At 44.7% G+C, this 18653-nt stretch overlaps 1 protein-coding gene across 5 annotated transcripts in view; it reads right to left on the bottom strand.

Annotated features, from left to right (window-relative positions):
* The window catches only part of LOC120722885 (serine-rich coiled-coil domain-containing protein 2-like), a 45941-nt gene extending 31910 nt beyond the window's left edge, over window positions 1-14031 (bottom strand). For 4 of the 5 annotated variants that reach the window (XM_040014045.1, XM_040014048.1, XM_040014049.1 and 1 more), the window contains exon 1: window positions 13462-14031. The gene's annotated coding sequence lies outside the window, so the exon portion shown is untranslated. Of the gene's footprint in view, window positions 1-12577; window positions 13383-13461 lie in introns of those variants that run through there. The other variant, XM_040014046.1, reaches the window with a different exon arrangement.
* Between the last annotated feature and the right edge of the window lie 4622 nt (window positions 14032-18653).

The following is an 18653-nucleotide window of genomic DNA, read 5'->3' as shown; positions in this document are numbered from 1 at the left end:
TTAAGAGCATTAATCTGAATTTTCTGAAGTTTGCTTGCTAACAAACATGTTGGCAGGTTTTAAATCCCAGTCAGCATCCGCAGCATCCACAGCTGAGCCCAGACTGAACCTGCTGAACAAAGACAACAGTTTCATTCATTTTGGAGATGATGCATGCAGCAAATTTCCAGAAGTTTCTCAGCACCAGTGACGTCAGCTACCCTGATGAAATATAATGAAGGTGTGAAGCCGACAGGCCCCGCCCTCCTGCAGAGAGCCGAGCTGCGGCGTCTGCACAGAAACTAAATTACAGCCCTGAGGGAGCGGAAAAATCCGGAGAGGAGCAGCTCTGACTCCTGCCAGTGATTAACAGCTGAAACATGTGGCAGCTGATCGCTCTGCAGCTTCAGCGCCGCCGGCTCGTGTGTGTGTGTTTGGGCTGGCGTGGAGATAATGCTTAAATGCACTCCGCCCCTAATAAAAACAGACTGCTGTTCCTGCACAAAGACACACTTTAATGGTATGCCACACCCATCTCACTCACACACACACACACACACACACACACGCACACACGCGCACACACACACGCAAATCCAGAGGCCGGGAAGCTGCAGGGAAACAAACCTGCGACCTGCTGCTGCGTGGAGTCGTGCAGCAGGTCGCAGGTTTGTGTGTCTCTGGTTGCAGAAGTTCATAAAACCACAGCGACAAGAGTTACACATAACTCAAATGTGTCAACACACACGAGTGCATGTGAGTAATTCCCACAGACACAGACATGTGACCACAGGGTGTAGCCTCACTGGTTCCTGCATCTTAATTAAGTTTAGGAGACTCTCGTTTCAACTGGAAAGGAATGCAGAGCAAACACGGAGTCAGCACTCAGAGCTCAGGAACGTCACGGTTTTAAATGCTGCAAACACAGACAGCAGCAGCTGTTGCAGAGCTCAAATAATCAAACAAATCATTTATATAGATGAAAAAGTTTAAAAGTGGCTGAACTCTGCTGCAGGCTCTGGATCAGCTGAGCGTGGGACGAGAGGCAGCGGGCGAACCACGGATCACATGGTTACAAATGACTGAACTTTCAAAATAAAAGTCAGGGTGACTGTGTACTACTAGACAAGAAAATAAAACGTAAATAAAACATCATCACAAATGTGTTGATCAAATTAAAGAAGCAGCAGCAGCTAAATTACTCTTTAAAATGCATGAAAACTTCTGATTTTATAACTTTGTTCTTTGGAAGGAGACGATTCTCTTCACTCTGTCAGGACCCACACACCTGTGTTCCTGAGCCCACACAGCCTCCATCACATGCTGGTGTTGGTCAGACTGAGTGACCTCCGAACACTCCTGATCCACCAGTTTATAAGTATCACTGACTCTACATTAGTGTGCATTATAATCACTCTCAAATATCCTTATAGCTCTGAGCTGTTAGATTTGCCCTCTTGGCCTTCAATGGCACTTTTTACTGGGATAAATAAGGACGCATCAAAGTCACTTTGCACACCGTCACAAGGAAATGACTTGATCTCCTTCGCGAGACACGTCGGACAGATTACAGGCCGACGAGTCATTTACAGCCAGTTACTCTGGCGTCGGAGCGAAGCCTCCCTCTCACGTTGCGCTGATGCTAAAACCAGAACCGTCCCTCCGAGTTCGCCCTCAACTCGACTGAGCATCACGAGCTTTTCTGGAGGCCTGAAATCAAACAGCTGATGTGCTTATGGAGGAGCGAGGTAGGTAAGGCGAGACCGCCGAAGAGCTTGTGACTTCAGCGGCCAGCTGCTGGATCATCTGCACGGCCCGAAGGCTCGCCGCGCTTTAGGCCGCGCGGCCACGTGCTTCCCTCACAGTAACAACATTATTCAGCATCAAGTCTCACCTCTAAACTGAGAACATGTTTGCTCTCACTGATGTGAAGAAAGAGATGCTGCAGAAAGCTGACTCACAGCTTCCCATCAAACACTCACAGCTGGTAAAGAACGATGAACTCGGGCACGGCTGGACGTCACCGTCACTGTGGCCAGAGAGCAAAGCGCCTCAGTGAGGGCACCATCGTGTATCCGTTCACTTCATCTGTATAGTACTGCATTTATGAGACACTCTTATTTTTATCCACAGAATAAAGGTTTATGAATAATTCAGGTAGAAGACTCTGTGCACAGCGCCGCTGTGAGGCAGACTTTCCAACGCTCTCATCATCATCATCATCATCAATGTAAATATAATACTAAATCCACTTTTTCCAGCAGCAGGTTTACGTTACTGCTTCTGCTTTGAGGATGAATTTCTGTGGGGGAAGTTTAAGTGTGTCATGGTCACGAGTGATGGAAAGGTGACACACGAGGTCGCCCGGTGGATCAGTGTGGTGTCCACCCACCAGGAGCTCCTCTAAGGGTGCCCTCGCTGCTGTTTGCTGGTTGAGTGCTGCGCTAACGTTAGCATGGGGGTGTAAACAATGGTAACCATGGCGTCCGTTAGCTTGCGAGGTAGTCGAGTTGTGCTCACAAAGGCAAAGCTTGGACTATTACTGTGGAGCTAAAAAAGGTAACCAGGGCAGCGCTGATGTTTTCATCATCTGATGGTAAATAAGTGTGAAAAGGTTGACGTCCAGATTAAGGTCACATGATTCATGTGCTGCTTCAGGACAGCAGGCTGGTGAGATTAGGGATGAAGACCGATTAACTGTTCAGGTGGGAGTTTTTCTACACTTGTGTCACATTGACTGACACGTAGCCACGTCCTCAAAAAACTCCAGTCATGATGATGTCACAAAGCCTGCAGCAGTACTGTCCTCCTGTGTGCGTGTGTGTGTGTGTGTGTGTGTGTGTGTGTGTGTGTGCGCGCGCGCGCGCGTGCGTGCGCGTGTGTACGTTTGTATTACCAATGTTGGGGGACATAAAACTGTCGGTCACTTTGTGGGGACTCGACTTCTCTTTGGTGGACAAAGGACAAATCCACGACTTGAAGCATTGAATGTAAGCTGGTGTAAAGTCCTCTGAAGTGCTGCGAGCAGGACTGAGTGCAGCTGTACTGCAGCAGAAGCACTGCTGCGATACCAAGGACACACAGGAGGAATGAAGACTGATGAACGAGGTCAGGGCAGAATCATAATGAGATCCTCTCTCCTCGCTCTCGTCTGTGTCTGCACACTGTGTCTCTCTCTCTTCATCCTGTGTTATTTATCAGCATCTCTCCATCACTGGGCCTCTTGTTAATTTGGATTCTCTTCAAGTTGAAACTGAGCTGAGCAACAATCCCGACCCACAGAATATTTGACAGTGTTGTGCTGGCACTGATGCGCCGAACACTTCATGGTTCCTGTACAAACATTCATATTAAACATGCCAGAGTTTCAAACAGTGAGCTGTTTATGCTCAGACTGCACACTACTCAAAACACACAACTGTGCACTGCTTGTTCTACTGTTGACTCCGTGTGACCTCAGAGAGGGGATCACTCACAAGCTCCGCCCACCTGATGTTCATATCTCAAGTTTACAAAGAAAAGTCTGTCAGAAGAAAGTTGGATAACAGGGAAGTGCGGTTTTCAGACACAACTGAGTGCAGCAAGGCCCAGCATGAGAGGAAAAAGGCTTATTTCCAACTGTGAATCATGCAAAGCTACCTTCATAGGGTTCAGGAACAAAAACGTGGGGCTGGAAATGAAACACGGGCCCTTTATCACAGCGTTTCACAGTGGTTCCTGAACCTCTGATTTATGACTGATGATTCTCTCAACCATTAGTTCCCATTCAGCAATGACTTTTGTGTCCGAACGGATCAAAACGAGTGCTTATCAATCAAAAACACAGCTGTAGTAGTTTTACATCGTGGTCAGCGTCCACAGTCCAGGACACATGTTAGATAACTGAACACACAAGATAAAGACACCGTGCAGCCTATCTGAAGTGGTACATGCTGAACAAACACGGTGCCAAAGTTCAAAGTGTCTGCATGTGAGCCGCGACGAGGAAAGTCCAGTCGGTTCCCTCACCTCCTCTCGTGCACTGCACCAACAACCTGCCGCGTCAGCGCTCGCTGGTGTTCCCCGACCTCTCTGCGTGGGTCTTTAAAGCCTCACACATAATCCAGTTTGGTGTCAGGCTGCTGGATGACTTACAGGAGAGATTTAAGCCGGATGAACAAGTGTGTTTAAGATAAGAGAAGCAAACACACGGAGGATAAGTCAGCTCAGAGTGTGAGCGGTGTGGATAAGGCCTCGGCTGTTTGGCTGTGAGCCACAGAGTCCATTTGAATTAATGAATGAAAATCCAGGTGTAAAGTCAACTCGCTGTTTGTTCGTTTGGATAAGAAACGAGTGAACTCTGATTACAGCAGCAAACCTCACAAGAGCAAAGATAAAAACCATTCTCAGCACCAAAAACTACAGACGCCCGTATCCTTCAAATTCCCACACGCAGAGTGTTAGCAGAGCACCACAAGTGGACTGATGCACAGTTAAAAGTGGGCTTCGAGAAATACAGCACTCCCTCTGAGGCTGGATTACAGGCAGCTCCACGTTTGCTCCATTGTTCCAGTTTACGTAACTTAATTCACTGCAAACCAGTCGGAACTTTGCACCATTTCAGCTGCAGCTTCCTGTGGGCTCCGTACCAAACGTGCAGCTTTCCCCCCCAAAGACCATGTTTGAGTGCTGAGGTGTCTGCCATCATCGGTGAATCATGGACCGGCAGTTACCTTCATTCATTTATATAGAAAACAGACTTTGCATGAAAGGAAGTTTTAAAAGTGTCGGTGATGCAAAGCTGTTCCTGGAGGCCCAGGATACGAACACAGAGCTGGAAATGATCTGAGCAGCTCTCCATTAAACTCCGAGTCTGGATCTGAAATCTGCAGAGAAGCCCGAGTGCTGCTTACGTGTCCTGACCTTGACGGCTTTGTTATCGACAGAGCGTATCCATGAAGGATACCGGGGTGATCTGAGCCCGAGACTGACTGTACTGTGCTTATGAGTCACTTTCACTAATGCAGTTCACAGAAGATGAGCCAGAAAACAGAGCTGCTGGGAATCAGCATCCAGCGTTTATCTTCTGAAGCTCCAACAATCAGTGAAACAATCAGAAAAGACATCTGCAGCTACAAACAGGTGCTGAGCGCCTCTGTGAATCCAGACGGATGTGATTCATGGACAGCAGACAGAAACATACTAGAACATACTCAGCTCTGTAACTGAATGGAAAACCGTCAGAGAACGAGAGCACACACGCTGAGGGCGTAGCGACGCTGCGAGGTCTCGTGTCTGAGATGGTTTTAATTCCATATCTGCACAAACTTTGGATGTTACAGAAAAATTATAACTGTGAAGTGAAAATCTAGATGAAACAGCATCTTTTGTTTCCCTTCACCAGCCGCCGCCTCCTCCTTTGACTCCCCCCTCCTCTTCCTCTACTGTACGTCCATGCAGCCATGCTCTGAGCTATCGATGTCTTCATGCTCCAGTTCTCCGCTCACTCAGCTGAGAGGAATCGAGGGCTGGCGGCGAGACGGCCAGGAAAGGTCAAACACGTCCATCTTTAACCTCCTAAGACCCGAACTCTTCCACAGCAGCATTTTTAATTTCTCTTTGATATTTAGGTTGATTGGGACCCGATGAATATAAAAACAAAGAATTACCTGATTTTTTTTTTTCACCTGATTTTTGTTTCTAAGAAAAAATGAGCCACATACGAGGATATGCGTTTAAAATTTTGATAGAACAGTAGCAGCATAATGTCCTCGTAAGTGGATATCAGGCCCTTGTAGAGCAAAATTGAGTATTTTGGTCTAAATAACCCAAAATGTGACGTCCACATATGTGGACGCAGGTCCTACAACGATTAATCTGAAATCAGTTCAGCCAGGACGCACGCAGCTACTTTACTTATCACTGTGGACCGCTGTCCTGAGCAGGGGGTCCGCTGCAAACAGTCAGTATTGGCATCATCAAATAATCTGGAGATTATAAAGGAATATATTCATTTATGGTTTATCGAAATCCCCAAACCCACCAAAAAGCACCCATGCATGCCACAAACCAAAGAATACTTCATGTATAATGAAGCAGGGCCAAAACTCATCACTGTTTTATACAAATTCAGACATTTAGTGCACGGACGTTAAATTTTGACTGCACAGTTTGTAAATCATCTAAATGAGGTGCGAAACTACACAAATATGTGGCTTTCCTATTATTATTGGACAGAAATGACAATGACTCACTAAAACATTGTCATTTATCAAATTATTGATCAACTAATCATTCCAGCTTCAAATTGATTGATTGATTGATTGAAAATGGCCAATAACTTCTTAAAGATGAGTTCTGAGTCAGACGTCCGGGAGTCCGGACTCTGCCCGTCTGGGTTTATTTCACAGGAACGACGACCTCGTCGTCTCCTGACAGACGGCGCTCTCTCTCAGATTCTCAGGTGAACGTTTCCGCTCCACGGGGTCAGATTTCATTCACACTCTGAGTGAGAAAGGCCAAAAGCTGCTGGAGCAGAGCTCACAGATGGACCCGCGACACAACAGATGGTGTGGATGCAGCTCGCTGCGTGCACGAAACGTGACACCACAAATCTTTGACAGCAAGTACAAAAAGTCACAAAAAGTAAGACGATCCATTAAAAGGAGAGAATTTTAATGAATCTGCAGCTCCTGCAGCAGGATCATCTTCCATAATCAGTCAATTGTTACTCTCAGCCTGACCAACAAGCACAACAAAAGAAGGTATCGCAGGGTATTTTTCTATTTTACATTGATTACAAGGCTAAACTGAACACATCACATCACCACCAGCAGCTGGTGGACAAAACATAAAACAGCGGAGTTCCTCAGGGTTCGAGTTTAGGTCCTCTTATTTTTCACGTCATATGGAATCTAAAGACTATAATTAGAGAAATGCTACTTTTACTACACATAACTTGAGTTTCAAAAAACAAAAAGTAAGGTTTACATTTGAATTTTCATTTTATTTTGCAAAGGGTAATAATCTGTACAGTGCAGAACATTATTTAAAGTTTTCCTGCGTTTTGCATGTAACTGTTAGTTACAGGTATGTTTTGCTGCTACATCGTGTTATACCGCTTATGACACGGGAAACAAAGCTTCACTTCACTGGCCTGCCTGCATGAACGAATGTGTCAATAAAACCTTCTCTGTAAGATGCTAAAAAACAACACCTCATTCACACGTTACGTTCAGTGCCTGAGTCTGTTATGTAATATTTGACCTATTAAATTGCTCCAAATAACAACAGGAGAGACTGCATGTGAACGCTCTGCCTCTGAGCCTTCTTAAAGATAAAGAGAACTGTGTGCTGCTGTGGAGGGTTTAAAGGCCAGATGTGATGTAACTGCACTCACGAGGACACGCTTGCTGCTGTTGTTACACCAGAAACACTCACAGGTTCATCTGAACTCTGCTGCTGGGGTTCCCCACGTCTGTCCAGGTGAGGAAAAAACAGCAGGACATATCTGAGCTCCTCGAGCTTTCAGGAGTCCCACCAGCTGGTGATGAACTACTTCATGTGCATCACCAAAAACTGTAGTTCTCCTAATGTCCACTTGTGGCTCGCTAATAAACACATTTACAGCCTGATATGAATGTAGCTAGCTCTAAAGCTAGTTCATTATTAAATCTCACTTATTATGCAGGTAGATGGCGGCACAAGTGACTTTAGCTGCTAGCGGTCTGCTAGCCTTTCCTTCTAATGCAATTAGCTGATTAATAATATGGCTGCTGTGAACTCAGAGCGTCCAAGAAGTCCGAGCTCCAGTGTTTTATTATTTGGATGTTGCTGAGCACTAATTAGCAGGTAACCGTGTCTGCGTCACGCTTGCACAGTCTGTAGACGCAGCTTGCTAACCAAGCTAACTAGCATTAGCAAGAAAACAGGGACTCCGCCCTCTTGTCCAAATATGGTCACTTCTGGCTCCAAAAGAACAACAAGAGAAAACATCCATCCTTTATTTACAGTGGACAGCTGTAAATTTACCAACTGTGCCAAATGAAACTGACCCCAAACAGCAAAGCCTTATGGGTAATGAGGACAGGACTGTTGAGACGCAGGCAGCGCAGATAAACATGGCGGCCTGATAATCACGTCTGCACGGTTAGAACAATAACAATGCTCCTGAGCTGTAGCTCACCGACTCTTTATTTCCACGTCCGTGCGTGCAGATCACCTGAGGACAGATGTTATTGGCTCAGGGCAGACTAACATTACCTCCTCCGCCCTGCCTCCATCACTGAGCACAAAAAAGCTGCACTAATCTTCCAGACATATAAAACCCTGTTTAAGTGACCTACACATCTCAAGCTCATGTGAATTAAACAGACATGACATTTAAACATGAGCCAGACTGTCAATTTGTCGTAAGAAAGCGGCTCTCTAATGAAGCCTGAAGTCAGAGTGAGTCATCGTTTCTCCGTCAGCCCAGGTCACGGTGTGGTTTCTGACTCCTCCTCAGTCAGGATGGCTCCCCATCAAAACAACAGAGCCACATTTAGCCGAGCCGTTTTATTATTCATGGCTGCTGCTCGGATGCAGGCCATGAGAGTCATCATTCGATCCGCACAGACTCAGCAGCAGGTTTCTTGCAGGCCTGATGTCCACGCTGTTAGCCCAGATACTCAGACAGTAAAGAAAGCGGCGGGCTCGCACGCATTACTGCGCTCCACGCAGGAAAGATACGAATTTAATAAAACTCTGACCTCATTTACTTTATTATTTTAAAGGCTGTAACATTCAAATCTGTGTGATGGACAAAAAGCCTGACGTGCAGCTTTGCTGGCTGTTGTTTTGTGAATTATTATCATTATTATTATTAATATTATTATATTTAGCTCATTTTTGATGACAGCTTATTGCTTTGTTTCTATTCATATGCTGCTACCAACTATGCAGCTGTTGGAAAATATTGGAGTTATATGAGGAGTTTAGTCATTTATTGTGTATTTATTTTCCTACATTCACCTAAACCAGTTTAACAACTTAACAACAAATTAACATTATGCACAAAATTTACATTTATTCAAAAATATGAAAAACTGATCAAAACAGCGAAAACTATTTTAAATAATTAGCATTTTAATATGCACATGAATGGAGGCAGGTTGCAGCAGAGCTTCTCTGAACACACAGCACATGAAGCAGGGCTGCAGCAGCTGCAGACCCCACCGGGTGGGACCCACTCAGCTGAGAACAGGAAGCTGAGGCTGCGGTTCACAGGCTCAGCACGTTTAACACCAGACGTGGAAACATGGCAACATTCAGGTGGTAGGATCAGAACGTGGCGTGAACGTGAGTTCCTGGATCATCCTGCCTTGTGTCAACTATTAACTGCCTGAGGTTCTACCACCTGCACGCAGGCAAACACACAGCAGGAGAGCCCCGCCCGGGTGGCTGTTAGACCAACAAACACACCCTCGTCCAACACAGACACACACGGAGGATGTGTAAACTTTTCCCACAGACAGTTTTCAGTCTGAAGTCACACTGATGACGGTGTCGTGGGATTTCAGGTCTGACTGGTCTCCAGCGGGCGGTGACGGCAGCGAGGATCCACGAGGAGATTCTCGTCATTTTCATAAACAAATGTGTTTGTGCTGGTCGTTGTTTAAAGCATCGACAGCTTTCTGTGCTCGTCTCCTCAGCTCTTTCAAAAGACTGAAAGAGATATAAAATATTTCAGTATTTTCTCCCCCAAACAGGAAGAGCCCGTCAGAGTCTCCCTCTGAGAAACAACACGTTTCATCTATCTGAAGAAAGCGACTCGTTACTAACTCAACAGGTCCTCTGTGAGCCTGACATGGATCTGTGGAAGGAAACTGGTGGTATTTTACTTATTATTACATTCATATTATATAATGAATAATATTTTATTGTACTTTATCATTTATTCTGTTTTCATTTGTTTAGCGTGTGATCATCTGATTTTGTCAGGTCATTTTATTACATTTCTTTTAAAACTTTATTTTTTAATCTTTGAATTTTTCTTTTTTTGTTTTTATTGTGTTTTGTTTTATTTTTAGTCGTATTAAAAATAAATAAATATTTATGTTTTGATTGGTTTCTGCTGTTCTCTGACTCCATCTGTGTTTATCGCCTCTGTGTCAACAAAGTTTGATCAGCGTTTAGCAGCGCGGGCTGTTCGTTAGCCGTCAGTCAGCAGCCGGTGCTGGATTTCCTGTCAGGAGCTGAAGGCTGCTCGTGCTGCCTGGAGGTCGCTCGCCTCCACCCTCCCCATGTCAACTCCGTCCTCCCCAACTCTGTCTGCAGCCCCCGCCCCCCAATCCAGACCACGTCACAGCAACAGGAAACACTTCTGCAGATCAGCAGCTCAGACGCAGCTTTCACAAACCTGAAGGATTAAAGTTGTAATAGTTTAAACATAATTTAAACTGGATTTTTCACATTTTGAATGTTTGATTCTTTGAATTAAATATGTGAAAAACATGAATCCTGATAGAATTTTTAAAAAACATTAAGAATACTTTTATCATGTATGTATCATGATGTGTATATTAGATTTGTTACATATTAATGTTACAAAATATTTTTATTATTGTACAATATAAACAAACTAACAATATATTAGTTAAAAATATTCCATGTTTATCATATTCTAAACCTGGACTCTGTTTTCTTTCCTCTTCTATTTATTATATCGTTTATTTTTGTTTTTTTATTTATTTGAGAATGTTTCAGTATTTATTAGGAAATATTTACTTCATATTTTTCGGCCACGTTTGATTTAAAAAGTAATTTTTATTTCCCATTAATTTAATTTTAGATTCGTTTTTCATGCTTTTTAATAATATTTTTAAGTCAATTTCCACTTTATTTCCAGACATATATTCTTCTTATTGCTCGTTTTTCAGAGATTGTATTTTCTTCTGTTTTTGGGTTCATTTCTTCTAAGCAGTTAAAAAATGAATTCAGTAAATAAAGATTTCTGGCTTCTTGGAGTCAGTCTCACTGATTTTCTTTAAACTTTAAAAGGAATGAATTTTCCACATGAACCCTTCTCATGTCCTGATGTAATTTGTTTCTGCATGAATAGCTACACTTACATCAGCCTTTGTTTACATGTTCCGTTTCCTCCACGCTCGTCCTCGCCGAGCTCGGCTCACATGATCTGATCAGTGAGGAAGCAGCAGGCAGACACCACCCAGCTAGAGATCCACAGATTCACCAAACATTTCCTGCTGCTGACCTCCATCAGCACAGACGGAGAGGGCATCAGATATCGCTCCAACAAGCTCACAGCGGAGGACGAGGATTGCACAGAGAGACACCGCCATCCGCTGTTAGCATTAGCTTGGCACCAACGCATGACCAGAGCTGCGATTTGAGCTCCGACATGCAGAAGAAAGTTTCCACCAGTGAAACAAAAAGCTCAGATTTCATTTACAAAGATGACACAGGATGATGAGGACTGAGATAAAATCAGAGAAGGTCAGATGTAACGCTGACCTTTGGGGGGAATTACTTTTAAAAAATAAAAATTGGAGTTAAATGCTCATTTTCTTTCATTGATACACAACATGTTACAAAATGCTGCCTCAGCAAGCACGATTTTAATCTTTGGGTCGACACCAAGGTGACCTCCATCCAAACCCCAGCAGAGCGGCTCGGCCTCCAACACGCACACACAAACTTGTTTTCATCTAACACGGGGACTCCACTATCTTGATTTGCCAGCCCACAGAGGACACTAACTGTGCCATCTGTGCTGAAGGCCTGATGGAAAACATTAGCCTGAGGAAACGACTTTGAAACAGCAAAGTTAAACCTGCTCAGGCTGCAGGTAGGACTACACCTTCCACTTCAATTATTCATCCAACAGTCTGGAAACAATTAATGTTTGATCAGCTGGATCCAAACTCCTCCCTCTGCAGCTCCTTTGTCTTCCTCGGGGGTGAGAGCGGGCTACAGACACAAAAGGCCGGGACCCGTCTATGAAACTAGCTTCTGTTTCATTGGTATGTGAACAAAACCCTGAACAGGAGGCACAAAGCTAATGAAAGCACCAGCAGGGCTTCTGTTTTCTGTGCTGTGACTCATCCCCTCTCCGTTATCCGTCGGGCTCTTCGTCTCAGAGGGAGAGGGCGAGGAGGAGAAAGGCAGGAATGAAGTCCAGCCGGGTGGAAACGCCACACAGAGAGACAGATGGGCGGACAGACTGGACTCCTGCCATCGGTCTCGGTGTCAGCAGGTTCCCTCAGAGAGCTGCTGAAGCTGGCAGCGAGAGCGCCACAGAGCAGCAGGGGACTCGCCTCTGCAGCTGCTTTCACACCTGATTCTGCCGACCAACCCACATCAGCTCACTTCACAGTAAACGCGCTGCCTTTCCTCCATGACTGCAGACTCCGGGGCTCGTGCTCCAGTTTAAGACTCAGGTTAAATGCCCGGATGATGCATCAGACTCTCGGCCGTCCATCACACTCACTGCTGAGGCCTGCTGTACTTCATGCTGACGGGGAAAATCAAACTCCACGTTTCCTGTCTGTGTGCTTTAACACCGAGCAGTCAATAAATCATCACCAACACACGTCTGGATCCACTGAATGAAACTTACTCAGAAAGGGGAAGCTGAACCTGTCCATGTTATTAACTTAGTGCTTGCAGCTGGTTAGGAGGCAGAACTTGAGCTTAAAGTAAATAAACAAATGTGTGACGATCAAAGCTCATTTATAAATGAATTCAACTTGATATTTCATTCCTACAATAAACTGGAATCCAGCACAAGTTTGGTGACTTCACCTCAGCGGTCTGTTCTGTGCCTGAATCTGATTGGCTGTTATGACTCCCACATCAGCTGCTGATTGGCTCTTTGTAGGCAAGCGTTTACCCAACTGATCAATAAAAGAAATCAGCTGAGCATTGATTAACTGAATAATCAATTAGTCCAATAAAGTAGTCAGTAATGATTCACAGAGACGGTTTGCTGCAGTAAAAACATCTGTTTTATAAACAGCACACTAATCAATCAGCTGATCTGAGTAATACAGAGAGCAGTTATGTTATTACCAGGTTAGTTTAGCCGGTGATGATAACTGCTGAGTGACGTCAACACCAAACTAAAGTCTCACCGTCCTGTGAGACTTTCTGAGCTGTGTGAGTGATCGCTTCACCGGAAAGAGACCGACTGATCGATTAATTGTTCGATCAGTTCATTAAAATAATAAACTGTCTCAAGTCTCGTTATCTTTAGGACAAAATGATCAAAAACAACCCGTAACCTTTTCTGACGTCAGATAAGTTACACACCTGACCAGCTGACAGAAAATCTAAGTAATTAATCGATTGTGAAACAGATCTGTCTGCCCCTCAGGTCTCTCACACACACAGCCTGGACGTGGGGTGTGTGTGTGTGTGTGTGTGTGTGTGTGTGTGTGTGTGTGTGTGTGTGTGTGTGTGTGTGTGTGTGTGTCCTCTCAGCAGATGCTTCCTCACACTCACCTGCGAACCACTCGGAGCATCTGACGCCGAAATGCGGAAATATGCAGCTCGGCTGGATGAAGACAGCCGAGCTGCAATGGGGCTGTGAGCCGGGCTGTGCCGAGGTAATATCCGGCCGCTGGCGGTGTGCTGGAGGCCGGGCGGCGGTAAGAGTCCCAGTAAACGGCGCTGAGCTGTGGGGCCTGTGGATGCTCTTCCCGGGCTCGGCGGGTCTCGCGCTGCCGACGATCACCTCCGCGCGCCCTGACGGAGAGGAGACGCTAACGTGAACGCCTTTTGTCCGCGTGCAGTCTGTTTGTGCCGCACATGCTCAGAGCTCGAGCCGCTGCTGCTGAATCATCCACACACGCGCGTGCACGCGGACAGCGCTTGCGCGAGGCACAGCTGACTCTGACGTCACGCGGACGCTGTAAACAAAACCCTTTCGTGGCCGGTGTTCCAGATCAACTGGCGTTTAGATCTACTGGCGTTGGTGGAACAGATGTGTGGCAGTCTTGCGTTTCAGGAGCTGCTACCGACAAACCAGCAAAAAACCGCCAAGTGTGTCACCTGTGACACGTGTGCGGGTTATCTCAAACACACTCTGTCAGTCGTGATGCTGTTGAACAACAAAATGTTTAAAAATGTGGCGAGTTTACCTGGTGATATCCTCATGCGCGACGCGATCGCGAAAACAGCAAACAATTAACGCCACGCCGATGTTGTTCACGGGACAGCAAGAGTAAAGCGAGCAGTTTACTTTGTGCACTAACATGGACTCGAGTCAACCAGCGCCACCTCTGGCCAAGTGCCACAGCCTACAGCCAGATCGACCTGTGACACACATCTGCACAACACGTTTGTACCTTTCAATTGTGTCTGTTTGTGCGTCGTGCAAATAAACCTTTGAAATGATATCATGTCTTTTTTATTGGCCTACATTTGTACAAAATTCCAAATTATATACACAAAGTCATAGAACTCACCGCCCCTGTTCATCATGATTTTGATATTCTCTTTTTCCATAACAATGAAACACGCCTTGGACAAATATGACACATCAATATTTCATTAGTGTTGTCACATCACATCCTGTAAGCATCGTCTGCCTGTGTCGTTTATATATCTATCTCTATATCTCTATACAGTGTGTGTGTGTGTGTGTGTGTGTGTGTGTGTGTGTGTGTGTGTGTGTGTGGTTAATCCAATAAACAATAAACATGTGTAAGGAGATGGCAGTTACTGTGAATGTACAGCAGGTGATCAGTAATAAACAGTCAGACAATGACTCTGACGATCTCATTCAGTCTTGCAGACTGAATGCACCTTCTGTGGAAAGTGGTACCACACAGTGTGTGTGGACTTCCCCTGTGCAGAAGGCGACTACAAATGTTGTGGGTGCTAAATAAACAGAAAGAAGTGATCCCTGTTGTCTTTGCTTACTGATTGTTTTTAGTGTTGACAATCCACATTGCTGGCATTGCATCTTTCAACATGTTGGTGAGTAGATGTACCAGGGGTTAGTGCAGCCACTCAGCCTCTACTCACTGTGATCATAGCAGCAGGTGCAGATGTGTCAGTAGGCTGTGGTACTTGGCCACAGGTGGCAGCAGTGGACTGACCTCCATTTGAAACTGCTCCAGCTGCTGTGTGATAGTGGATCTGCTACAAATTGAAGATCATAAGCAAGTTTTGGAAATGAACCCTTGTATTATGTTGAAAAACAAAAAAATGACATTGATTTTGTTGCGGTCATTTTGACCCGTACTGTGTAAATCCACTCAGAATTATCAAAAACCTGCACTAAAACAATAGAAACTTTAGAAACAGGAATCTTCCTAACTAAGGTTTAAAACAAAAGATTTCTACGTCTCCTCCAGAGTCAACAACAGATGACAAACCAATCGACACACCTGAGTCACTGACTTTCTTAAATCCACTCACTCTCACTGGCTCTGTTTATTTTCAGAGATGCCTGTTACCCACCAGCTGACCGGGCGGTCACTCGGGTTAAACATAATATAAAAGGCTGAACTGACAATGCTGTGACAGTGATGTACACTGTTGTTGGTTTAAATATCAGGGGTCGGCAACCTGCGGCTCCGGAGCCGCGGCTCCTTAGTCCTTATACTGCGGCTCCGCGTGGTTTGGGAAAATAAATTAGAAGTATTTAGCTGAAGTACATTATATTTATGTTATTTCTTTTTTAACTTGTAGTTCTAAATTGGAAGATTGTGATATTTAAATATAAAAATTAAATTATATTTTATTAATTTTTCATCGCTCATAATAAGCGTCACACTCGCGCAGCTGGTATACCCGCCTAAACGCCGCGCATTTATCGAGACTTTCAACCCCAGGTAGGCCAGTTATGGACCTTCGGATCCACATTATGTCAGCAGCTGTTCTTCACCGTGAACTATGTTAAAAACAAACACCGCTCACGCCTCACAGACGACAGCTTACAGTCCTGCGTAAAGATGAAAGTGACTTCGTACAGCCCCGATTTACAGACGCTGTGCGCAAAAGTTCAGGAGCAGAAGTCCCATTGTAAACATATCACGGCAGACCCCACGATGTTTGCATGAACACGCTGCTCCTCCTGCCTCCCCTTTCCCTCATCCACCTGCTGGCCTCTGTGGAAGCCACAGCCACCACCAAACTACTGAGTTGTTTTTACACATCAGCCAGCATCTGGCCAATCCACCACCTCTGATTGTTTCTGCCGTTACAAGAAAAAAAAAAAAAATCATCGGCCCATAAAAACAAAAAAAATCACCATCGGCCCACCGAGCAAATGCGCGGTATGCCTGATGACCAGCTATGGTCGCACCATCAGTTAAACCTTCGCGTGCCAGCGGTGGCACGCGTGCCCAGGGTTGCCGACCCCTGCAGTCCAGTATATAGAGAGACGAGACGAGGCTCCAGTTACAGCAGTGCAAGTAAACAAACAATAACTATAAGAAGAGTAAGGAAATAAATCTACACTTTAGGATCAATAATGATAATAGGATCAAGGGTAAAGGGATCAATAACAATTTAAAATTTACAGTTTGACAATTTAAAGTCTCACACACAATATTTCATTCATAATGTTGTAAATCCAAGCCCATCATGTATTCATAATCTGAATCCTGGGTTGTGCGAAATCCCAGAAATACACCTTAGACAAACTGAATCTGTGAACTAAGGTGTAGGTCTGTTAGGTCATGTTGTGCTGATCCTCGGGTTGGCGGATGAGTGTTCATACTGGAGTGCAAAATTAAAACATATGGAAGACGGACAAGAAAAGTTCAAAGCCATCAGGTGCTCAGTTTAGAAAAAATAGAAAAGCGGGATAAACGAGCAAAAGATGCAGGTAAGTAGATGTGTGATTGGATGATGGCAGGTCATCCTGAACCAATCAGAGTCAGAATACTTTATTAATCCCTAAGGAAATTATGTGGGTTACAGTTGCTCCAAGAAGAAATGGTAAAAATAGCAACAGACTAAACTCCAAACATGTATTTACACATGTAAGAAATAGCACTAATATATACAGATCACTCAATTATAAATATCAAGGATTAACAGAAGTGATTGACGAGAATATTCCAGAGCAGTAAAGAGTGTGTGTAAAAAGGGTGTAACTATTGCAGTGTTTACAGTGTGTTCGATGGAGGAGTTGTACAGGGAGACGGCCACAGGCAGGAATGATTTCCGGTGTCCTTCAGCGGTGCTCTTTGGTGACCTCAGTCTCTCACTGAGCGTGCTCCTGTGACTAGTCACACCACCCTGTGACTAGGGTGGTGTTCAGACACCACCCTAACAGAGTCCAGCTCCATCCCCACAACATTACTGGCCTTGTGGATCAGTTTATGGAGTCTGTTGGCATCTGTGACCCTCAACCACTCATAGCACTGACCACAGAGATACAACAAGAAAACATTAATTAGCAGGGATAGTGAAAACGTCTGTTTACGTTTGTAAGCCACTTGGCTATGATAGTAAACAGTGGACACTGATGTAGCCGACTGAATCTTTTGGACTGTTTCCAGCACAATATTAATTAATCATTGTCAATTGTTGATTTGTCCTTTTCTCATTGTACAACGAATTATGATTGAGGGAGGGTTCGCCCAGGGCGCCAAACAGGCTAGTATGCAACAGATCTTTGAGATGTTTGTGTTGCCTTCAGATTGCTCTAAACAGTTGTTAGTCAATCACTTCTGGGCGACCGTGGCTCAGGGGGTTGGGAATCGCATCTGTAACCGGAAGGTCGCCGGTTCGATCCCTGGGCTCTCTGTCCTGGTCGTTGTGTCCTTGGGCAAGACACTTTACCCTACTTGTCTACTGGTGTTGGCCAGAGGGGCCGATGGTGCGATATGGCAGCCTCGCTTCTGTCAGTCTGCCCCAGGGCAGCTGTGGCTACAACTGTAGCTGCCTCCACCAGTGTATGAGAGTGAATGAATAGTGGCATTGTAAAGCGCTTTGGGTGCCTTGAAAAGCGCTATATAAATCCAATCCATCATTATTATTATTATTAGTCTGCACTCAGTGAAAACATAACTGCTCCACTGTTCCCAATATCAATATAGAGTCTCCATCAGGTTCAGGACTATGTGAAACCTCTTGAGTGTTTATAGCAGCAGCATCAAGGCAACTGAGCAAATCACAAATTTATCCAAGTTTGTGCTCATAAATCAGCAGGATGACACGATGAAACGCTGTCGTCTGCATATAACTTTACATCTGTAATATATTTTAATCTGAGAAGTATGATAACCAGAATCTGTTATCCAAGCTGAGGTTTTAAGTACAGTCATCTTCCACTTCCCTCACCTATGGTGTGCCACAAGGTTCTGTATTGAGGCCCTTATTATATTCATAATGCTGATTCAACGTTTCAGTTATGGACGTGCTTCTGTCACATTACATTCAGAGCTCTGTGCACTCAAACACACATCACTATGCTTATGTTTAACATAATGAAGATGTGACGACACCTCATTGGTCAGCTTAGTGCCTTCTTTGATAACATTTTGTTAAATAAACAGAAGAAGTGCTCAGTATTGCACCAGCTTCCCCTGTTTGAAGCTTTTGTTCCACATGTAGAAATGTTGCTGCAGCAGAGGTGACACACTCTTTCATCTCCAGGAGAAAGGGGCCAGGATTGTGCTCGTGCCTCCTTTCATTCGCTCTTAGAAAAATAAAATAGAGTAGATTTGATTCAT

The sequence above is a fragment of the Simochromis diagramma genome, unplaced genomic scaffold, assembly GCF_900408965.1.
Source record: "Simochromis diagramma unplaced genomic scaffold, fSimDia1.1 OVJJ01000669.1, whole genome shotgun sequence".
NCBI lineage: Eukaryota > Metazoa > Chordata > Actinopteri > Cichliformes > Cichlidae > Simochromis > Simochromis diagramma.
Note: the sequence above shows the minus strand (reverse complement) of the source record. Positions and strands in the feature narration are given on the sequence as shown.